Below are 10,089 nucleotides of genomic sequence, written 5' to 3' on the forward strand. Positions count from 1 at the left end.
CTAGGGGTCACGAGTTCAAAGTGAGAGGGGAAAAGTTTAGGGGGGATATGCGTGGAGATTTCTTTACGCAGAGGGTGGTGGGTGCCTGGAACGCGTTGCCAGCGGAGGTGGTAGACGCGGGCACGATAGCGTCTTTTAAGATGTATCTAGACAGATACATGAATGGATAGGAAGCAAAGAGATACAGACCCTTAGAAAATAGGCGACATGTTTAGATAGAGGATCTGGATCGGCACAGGCTTGGAGGGCCGAAGGGCCTGTTCCTGTGCTGTAATTATCTTTGTTCTTTTCTTTGTTCTCTATCATGTCGCCCCTCCACCTCCGTCGTTCCAGTGAAAACAATCTGAGTTTTTCCAACCTCTCCTCATAGCTAATGCCCTCCAGACCAGGCAATATCCTGGTAAACCTCTTCTGTAGCCTCTCCAAAGCCTCCACGTCCTTCTGGTAGTGTGGCGACCAGAATTGCACACAATATACTAAGTGTGGCCTAACTAAGGTTCTGTACAGCTGCAACATGACTTGCCAATTTCTATACTCTATGCCCCGACCAATGAAGGTAAGCATGCCGTATGCCTTCTTGACTACCTTATCCACCTGCGTTGCCACTTTCAGTGACCTGTGGACATGTATGCCCAGATCTCTCTGCCTGTCAATACTCCTAAGGGTTCTGCCATTTACTGTATATCTGCCACCTGCATTAGACCTTCCAAAATGCATTACCTCACATTTGTCCGGATTAAACTCCATCTGCCATTTCTCCGCCCAAGTCTCCAACCGATCTATATCCTGCTGTATTCTCTGACAATCCCCATCATTAACCGCAACTCCACCAACCTTTGTGTCGTCCGCAAACTTACTAATCAGACCAGCTACATTTTCCTCCAAATCATTTATATATACTACAAACAGCAAAGGTCCCAGCACTGATCCCTGCGGAACACCACTAGTCACATCCCTCCATTCAGAAAAACACCCATCCACTGATACCCTCTGTTTTCTATGACTGAGCCAGTTCTGTATCCATCTTGCCAGCTCACCTCTGATCCCGTGTGACTTCACCTTTTGTACCAGTCTGCCATGCGGGACCTTGTCAAAGGCTTTACTAAAGTCCATATAGATAACATCTATAGATAACCCTTCCTTCATCAATCATCTTCGTCACTTCTTCAAAAAACTCAATCAAATTAGTAAGACACGACCTCCCCTTCACAAAACCATGCTGTCTCTCGCTAATAAGTTAGTTTGTTTCCAAATGGGAGTAAATCCTGTCCCGAATAATCCTCTCTAATAGTTTCCCTACCACTGACGTAAGGCTCACCGGCCTATAATTTCCTGGATTATCCTTGCTACCCTTCTTAAACAAAGGAACAACATTGGCTATTCTCCAGTCCTCTGGGACCTCACCTGTAGCCAATGCAAAGATTTCTCTCAAGGCCCCAGCAATTTCCTCCCTTGCCTCCCTCAGTATTCTAGGGTCGATCCCATCAGGCCCTGGGGACTTATCTACCTTAATGCTTTGCAAGACACCCAACACCTCCTCCTTTTTGATAATGAGATGACTGAGACTATCTGCACTCCCTTCCTTAGGCTCATCATCCACCAAGTCCTTTTTTTTTAGATTAGAGATACAGCACTGAAACAGGCCCTTCGGCCCACCGAGTCTGTGCCGAACATCAACCACCCATTTATACTAATCCTACACTAATCCCATATTCCTACCAAACATCCCCACCTGTCCCTATATTTCCCTACCACCTACCTATACTAGTGACAATTTATAATGGCCAATTTACCTATCAACCTGCAAGTCTTTTGGCTTGTGGGAGGAAACCGGAGCACCCGGAGAAAACCCACGCAGACACAGGGAGAACTTGCAAACTCCACACAGGCAGTACCCAGAATCGAACCCGGGTCCCTGGAGCTGTGAGGCTGCGGTGCTAACCACTGCGCCACTGTGCCACTGTGCCGCCCCATTGCATCAGTGAATACTGATGCAAAGGACTCATTTAGCACCTCGCCCATTTCCTCTGGCTCCACACATAGATTCCCATCTCTGTCCTTGAGTGGGCCAACCCTTTCCCTGGTTACCCTCTTGCTCTTTATATACGTATAAAAAGCCTTGGGATTTTCCTTAATCCTGTTTGCCAACAACTTTTCATGACCCCTTTTAGCCCTCCTAACTCCTTGCTTAAGTTCCTTCCTACTGTCTTTATATTCCTCAAGTGCTTCGTCTGTTCCTAGCCTTCCAGCCCTTACAAATGCTTCTTTTTTCTTTTTGACTAGGCTCACAATATCCCGCGTTATCCAAGCTTCCCAAAACTTGAAAAACTTGCCAAAGATGAATGGTAGGTTAGGTGTTACCGTAACAGGGTTTAATTTTAAACACTTTTTTTTTGCTCCCCCTTAGTGAATCTTTGTTCACTAACTTCCAATTATAAGGCAAAGAAACTAGCCAAACAGGTTTTCTTCGATTTAGAGAAAAAAAGTTGAGCTTTATTAGACTTCAACTCTAATTTGGTTAACGCCAACGGATACGCGACGCTCCCACACTGGCATGCATACGCGATACACACATGCAGATAGAGACATAAAGAGGCAGAAGAAATAAAGTGAAAAAGTTTGAAGCAATATCTGAAGATGGTTTTAGTTACTGTTCTCGGGCTCTCTGTAAAGTCCTTGATTGTAGGTAGGTCTTGCTTTTTGTTGGGGCCCAGTATTCTTCTTAAACCTTGTTTGATGTAGGAAACTTTTATTTCTTGAAGTTCATGTGTCCTCAGTGGGTCCAGAGGCTTGTGAGAAAGAGATGGGAGTAGACAGGAGAGGTCGTCTCACTCCAGGAACAAACAGTCTTTTTCAGTTCAAACTCTTTGTACAATTCTGAAAAACCCAGGTTGTCAAGCGGGTTAGTCATGTCAGCAGCTGGTTGACCATGTCTGTTTGTGGATTCTCTTGTCTTAGTCGACCCTGGAATGTATCTTTTTACACACAATACCTGGTGCTCAAAGTCGATTGTGGGTTAAATTGGAGCAGGGAGCAGCCCCTTTGTCCCTCCAAGCACTGTCAATTAGTGCGCAAATGTTTTTTCCAGCCACGGATGATCTGTTTAACAAATAATTTCCTCGCTGCAGCAACAGTTTAAAATCAATGTTCATATGACAAAATTAATATGCCTCATTCTTGGCAGGTGGGGGAGGGGGTCTGCATGACACTTTAAGAATGTTGAAGGTTTTATTTAACTGTGAGAACTAACTTTTTCTTTAATTTCATTTTTCTTCTGTTTTATTACAGTCATTTAGTATGGCGCCTGAAGAAAGATTGAAAAAAGTGACATAATTTCTCAAGATAAAAAAAGTTGTGTAAGTTTAAAAGGGCTCCAAGATTTGTGAAAACAATTTTAAAATGGTGTTTGGTTTGTCTTCGATTGAGAAAAGTTACATAAAGTGACGCAATTAGGTGCATTTGAGAATGTTTTGCTCTGCCCCTTGAAACCAAGCAGAGAAGTTAATCTTTTCTGCTGACAGTTTTTTTTTCTTCATTTAATTCACCATACAACCTTTTTATTGCTGCGTGTAAATTTATATATTGGGGATTATTAAATTTTAAGTTGCTAAATTGACAGATATGGTTGGATATATTAACCCATTGAGCTCTTAAGCAGAGCCACAATGGACTCTGTTTTTTTAACAGGTGATGATAGTTTCCAGGGGAACTTGAGTACTGAGCTACAGCAAGAGATCTAATAGTTTTTGTTTTAAGAATTTAACAACATATCTGCAGATGTGAAATTTGGACTAAAGGTTTTGCCTTAACCCATTCAGGCCATTTGTTATCCTCCAAAGCAAAGTGCTTGAGAATGGGAGATATTGAAGCTACCTCAAAATGTTAAACTACCAAGCCTGGGCATAATTGTTTCTGAGATTTGAATCGATTAAAATAAATTGATATGAGTAGCTATTTCAAGCACTCAAAGGGAAAAGTTACCCGAAATTTAAGGGGATAATCAAATTTCAACTCAACGAAAAAACTGATGGAAAACCAGTCTAGGTGGTTCCTGACTGTCAAAAAAAGGTTTCATTTGGGGAAAACCAAGTTGAACATTGACAAAAACTGTCAGCCCAACAACACTGCCGTTAGAATTTGGGATAATTTTGACATTTTTGAAGCATAAAAGGTCATCTAAAATAAAGAAAAAACAAACAAATGTGTTAATAACTGGCACCACTGGGCAATGTATGATTTTTGTTTGAAAGATATTATGAGAATATTGTATCGGACAGAAAATTTCCTCCAGGGCTCATGAATAAGATAGAATGGTAATTAATGGGATGCCCCATTTAGAGTAAAAGATAGAGATTGGACAATCGCACCACCAAATGGGAATTGGAATAACTCACCTTGTGTGTGGTTCAACTGAATATATCAATCTAGTATCCATGTACATTCAACTGAAAGTCGGAAAGTGCAGATGAGACTTGTAAATTGATAGCTTTCTCTTGGAGATGTCTGTGTTCTTGCCTATGAACTTTTTAAGAGAACTGCATTTGATAGTCTGGCCACTACCCAAGATAAGCAAAGGCCTTCACACAGACACACCTGCTACCACCCCTCCTCAACCCTCCCCCCAACCCCCAGCCTTGGTCTTTCGATACGATCACCTGAAAGTCCAAGAATGGCTTTTATTGGATGGAACATGTGGCATAATATTGGGATACTGGTGTAAGTGTGCAGATGTGATTTGTTGTGTGTGAAATAAATAACATGATGAACCTGCACTGAAGAATGGTTCTCAGACATGCTCAGCTACTTGACAACAGGACAACATGAAATGGTGAATGTGGCCAGTAGAATGAGACAACATTTCAAATCATCAAGGCATTGACACATACTCCATAGAAAAATTGACTTTAAAATAATCAGGATAGAATGATCCTTGTCAGAAGGAGTAAAATTAGCGTAAAGAGTGATACGGAATCTGGCTTAAAATGTTTACGGGTAAGGTTTAATACTTGGCAAGAATTATCCACAAGATGGTAAAAGGAGAGCTGGAGAATCTTCTAAGTCCATGCATGATCTTTTGTTTGAACCATATGTAATTATGACATGTCAATAATTTAGAATAGAGTGAGATGATCTGCAGGTGGGGAGCGCCAATCTAAGTTGATGGTGATCACATTTTACTGGAAAGGTTTTTACATTTATTCTTGGTGGCAGCTTAGAAATAGCTATGTTAGTCAGGGGATAATTGTGAGAACAAATAAGGATATTTCCTTCTCAAGGGGGGAACTGTATGAAATGGGACCTTTAATAAATGATACTTCTCAGAATAATATAGAATTCTTAGGCATTGTATGAGACCACATGCAGAAAAACTGTTTTCTTTCTTTCTTTCCAAGGGACAGAGAAGCAGTTCTTAGCAGTCAGGGGTATCACTGGAATAAACAAAGATAGGAGCCAAGGTGTATGGCATTCCCAAGCGGGCCATATAGAAGCCACTAGACACTAAAGACACTCCTAAGCTGATAGGGGGGTGTCTTCTGATGCCTTAGGTACCCTTTGATCTATACAAGTGTCTAGTAAAGGCTAACAAATGGCCCCCAACATGAAGTAAACTGAAAGATGACCTCAAGCTAAAGTGATGGACAAGGGGGAGGTGACCACCCCTGACACCTCGGGTACCTGTCCTGTAGTCATTTATTAGAAGAGTTCAGACAAGTGATTGACATAGGGTGAACTACCAGCCCCCCAAAATAAGTTATATCAATGGATACTTGGAGGGACAAAGGGCAGTCATCGTCAGGCAGAAGAAGACCTGGAAAGAAGCTCCTGACAACTCAGTCAGCTCAAGAAGACAGAGAACATAGAGAAGAAGGCTGCAAACAGAACAGATAAGGGACTGCCACCTCCAGCTGCAGAAATTGGCTTCATCCATCCATTCACTGTCTGGGATTGGTAAACCCTACTCACCTGTCACAGTCATTTGCTTTTCTGTCTATTTAACCTCGACAATATATTTAATTTGTGGCGTCCTAATAAATTACTTTAAAAATCACATTATGAACTCGACTCCCTTCTTGGGCATTTATGACTCCCGAACCTAAATTTTACACCGGCAGTGGCCACCGCTCCTGGCGGCACTGCCAATACTGCTGAGCTGCCGGCCCACTGATTAGCCAACACCTCTTGGAGGTGGGATTTCCGACTTTAAAGGGATGAGGATTCGGCGCTGGGCTGTAAATTGGCCCAGCACCATAGAATCAAACTGGGGGTTGGAGGGGGGGTGGTCTTCAGCTGGCCAAGGTGGGATACCCCTGCCTTTTTGGCCTGGCGCTGGGTGTCCCACTGTGGGCACAGAATGCAGCCCGGATGTCACTGGGTTATATTTATTTCCTGAATGGCACTGTGTTATTGCTTTGTACATCTTAACATTTGGTGAAATCCGTATTTAGACAGCTTGTGTGTTTATTTCTACCCCAGTGGTCCATGACCAAATATTGAGGCATTGATATGGAGGCCATGAAATGGTGGCTGTTGAATGTAGGCCAATGGCGAATGTAACACTTGAGATGGTCTCATCAAGGGACCAGTCTGTGGGAAGCTGTGCATTGCTGTGCCTGTCCACAATCCTCCGTTGGGGACTGGCTAAAGCTGTCACTGTCTCCATCATCTGCTCCTGCGTGTCTGTGGCAGGCTCACCAGCTGGTGCCACCACTCTAAACATGCATCAAAATCCACTGATGTGAGAGTATGGAGTCCACTGATGTGAGAGCTGGTGAAGGGTGTGCTGGACAGATGTAATAGTACCTCCTCAGATAGCGACTGCCCCTCTGAGGTCTCAGTTGGCTCTGATGCCCTTGGTGGCACCTTATCCACTACTGGTCCAATGGGAGAGACAAGAATGGTGTTAACAATGTCCATGACCACCCAATTCCTCTTGTCCGTCCTTGATCTGAAGCTTCATGTGGTCTTCAAGGGCCACAGAGTTGCCACTGCAAACACTAGTGAGAAGGTGTGGTGCCCTCGACCATTGCTTTTCTCACTTTCTGGGCTCCACACCTGCTTGCCCTCTGTGACTGTCTGGCCTGCTACAACCAATCCAATCTCCATTGCTTCCTCCTCCATTTGCGTTATTACAGCAATGACAGGCATTACTTCCCATGCATCTCCGCTCCCCGGCATTATGAACTCGCTTCTCTTGCAACAACAGAAATACAGTGTCACATAACTGTCATGGCTCAGACATGCTTGTCAGACTGTGCTGCTTTAAATGGCCATTATCGCGTCACTGGGATGCCTTCTATAAGCAGTCATTTGTGCTTGGCACTGCAGTGAGTGCCTCTGACTGATCATAGTCCTCTGGTGTGAGGCCACTCTGTGGTTCATTGCACACAGTGTGTCCTTGCTGATTCCCAGTGCATGGATTGCTCATCTCACCTCATCTTATGGCCACCATATAAGACATGCAGGGCTGCAACCTTGCCATCATGCATGCCACACTCAGCTTACCAGACCTTAGTAGATAATTGAAGTGCTTCCGGAACTGCACCCATGTTAGTGCGACCACCCTGCAGCTGCTAACTTCCTCTGCACCTCCATCTGGACCTTCATCAGGCTTGCTGGCATCCTCCTCCCATCCACTGGGAACAGAACCTCTCTCTATTTCCTCGCCAGCTGGAGGAGCACCTCCAGGGCGACGTCACTGAAACATGGAGGTATCCTTCCTCCTAATGCAGCCATTCCTGCACAAGTTCACTTCTGCTGCACCCCTTCCTCTGCCCCTGATGGGCTGAATTTTATCAGCTCCCTAGGGGCAGGCAGTGAGGTGGGGAGACCCATAAAATGGCAAGGGACGATGCGGAGGGGGGTGGAGTGGAGTGCCCATCACCTTCCTGATGACATTGAATTTTGTCAGGGCGGGGAAGGTCGAAGATGGCCTTCCCAGAAGCCAATTGAGGCCCTTAAATGGCCAATTAATGGAGGTGGAAATAGGCTATCTTAGTGATGGCACGAATATGAGGTCAGAATCTCATCTCAGAGTCAAATATGACACCAAGGTTGTGAACTGGTTCAGTCTCAGACTGTTGCCAGGGAGAAGGCTGGAGCCGGTAGCTAGGAAACGGAGTTTTGAGCGGGGCCCAAAAACAATGGCTTCAGTCTTCAAAATATTTAATTGGAGGAAATTTCTGCTCAACCTGTACTGGATGCCAGATAAGCAGTCTGATAATTTCGCAACAGTGGAGGAGTCGAAAGAGCTGGTGGTGAGGTAGAGCTGGATATCATCAGCCTACATGTGCAAACTAATGTGCTAAACATGTTTCAATCACAAAGTAATTAGAAAGCACTAACATACTTGCTTTGTCCTGAATTTGCTCAATTTAAGAATAAACACCAGTTAGCACAAGCAAATGGGTTTATGTTCACATCTACTTGAGGTAATTACAAATCTCATTGCCTACACTAGTGCAAGAATCTCTAGGAATTGGAGGCAGACCAGAAAAGGACAATCAAATTGATTCCTTGTTTAAAGCATCTGAGCTACGAAAAAAGGATGAAGAGATTGGGGTTGTTTACTCTGAAGAAAAGCCTTAGTGGGGATATTTTCTAAATATCTAAAAATTTTAAATAGATTGATAAATTGAACCCAATAACATATTTGAGAATGCCATCAATTCTAGAATCAGGGACAAGCACTGAAGTGCACAGAGTTTAGATTAATTATATGGAATTTGGTGAACATGTGGAACTGACTGCCAATGTGTCACAGAGTTATAGAGTTATACAGCACAGAAACAGGTCCATCACGTCTGTGCCGCCATCAAGCACCTATCTATTCTAATCCCATTTTCCAGCACTTGGCCCGTAGCCTTGTATGCTATGGCGTTTCAAGTGCTCATCTAAATACTTCTTAAATGTTGTGAGGGTTCCTGCCTCTACCACTCATTCAGGTAGTGTGTTCCAGATTCCAACCAACCTCTGGGTGAAAATGTTTTTCCTCAAATTCCCTCTAAACCTCCTGCTCCTTACCTTATCTATGCCCCCTGGTTATTGATCCCTCTGCTAAGGGAAAAAGTTTCTTCCTATCTATCCTATCAATGCCCCTCATAATTTTGTATACCTCAATCAGTCCCCCCTCAGCCTTCTCTGCTCTAAGGGTAACAACTCCAGCCTATCCAGTCTTTCTTCATAGCTGAAATGCTCCAGCCCAGGCAACATCCTGGTGAATCTCCTCTGCATCCTCTCCAGTGCAGCCACATCCTTCCTATAGTTGGTGACCAGAACTGGACACATTACTCCAGCTGTGACCTAACTAGCATTTTATACAGCTCCTGTACATAACCTCCCTGCTCTTATATTCTATGCCTCGGCTAATAAAAGCAAGTATCCCATATGCCTTCCTAACCACCTTATCTACCTGTGCTGCTGCCTTCAGTGATCTATGGACAAGTACACCAAGGTCCCTCTGACCCTATCCATTGTATATTCCCTTGCCTTGTTAGTCCTCCCAAAATGTATCATCTAACACTTCTCAGGATTAAATTCCATTTTCCACTGCTCTGCCCACCTTGCCAGCCCATCTATATTGTCCTGTAATCTAAGGCTTTCTTCCTCACTATTTACAACATCATCAATTTTTGTGTCATTTGTGAACTTACTGATCATACTTCCTATATTCACGTCTAAATCTAATTGGTGGAAAGAGTGTGGAAAAAATGAAGTGAGATTCAATAGATATATGAGGGAATGGACAAAAACATTACAATTTTTGGGCCTGACCAGATTAGTAGTAGAATTTTTCTGACAATATACTTTTCCTGTGTTCCGATCTAATATGTGGTCTTTATTCACTTCTCTATGTCAATCTTCTCTCTTCATCAAACTTCTTGTCTTTCTTTATTTACCTGATCACAGTTGATAGATGCTGCTCTGACCTTTCTTGTTCCACTTAAACTTCAAATACACTATCAGTATATTCTTCAACTTTCCTACATTTTCAATGCATCCAAAATCAAGATTTAGAGTAGAAATTCCTTTGCACCTGTTGCACTCTATATGCAGCTCGGCCTTCTGCAGGAACACATTTTGGGCCACCTG

At 43.5% G+C, this 10,089-nt stretch overlaps 1 long non-coding RNA gene across 1 annotated transcript in view; it reads left to right on the plus strand.

Annotated features, from left to right (window-relative positions):
* Positions 1 to 6,015, plus strand: part of LOC137370979 (uncharacterized) — a 34,335-nt gene extending 28,320 nt beyond the window's left edge. Inside the window, exons 2-3 of the long non-coding RNA XR_010975153.1 lie at positions 3,289 to 3,356; positions 5,394 to 6,015. This is a non-coding gene — a long non-coding RNA (uncharacterized lncRNA). The remainder of the gene's footprint in view (positions 1 to 3,288; positions 3,357 to 5,393) is intronic.
* Positions 6,016 to 10,089: the final 4,074 nt, after the last annotated feature.

This window comes from Heterodontus francisci, chromosome 6 (assembly GCF_036365525.1).
Source record: "Heterodontus francisci isolate sHetFra1 chromosome 6, sHetFra1.hap1, whole genome shotgun sequence".
Lineage (NCBI taxonomy): Eukaryota > Metazoa > Chordata > Chondrichthyes > Heterodontiformes > Heterodontidae > Heterodontus > Heterodontus francisci.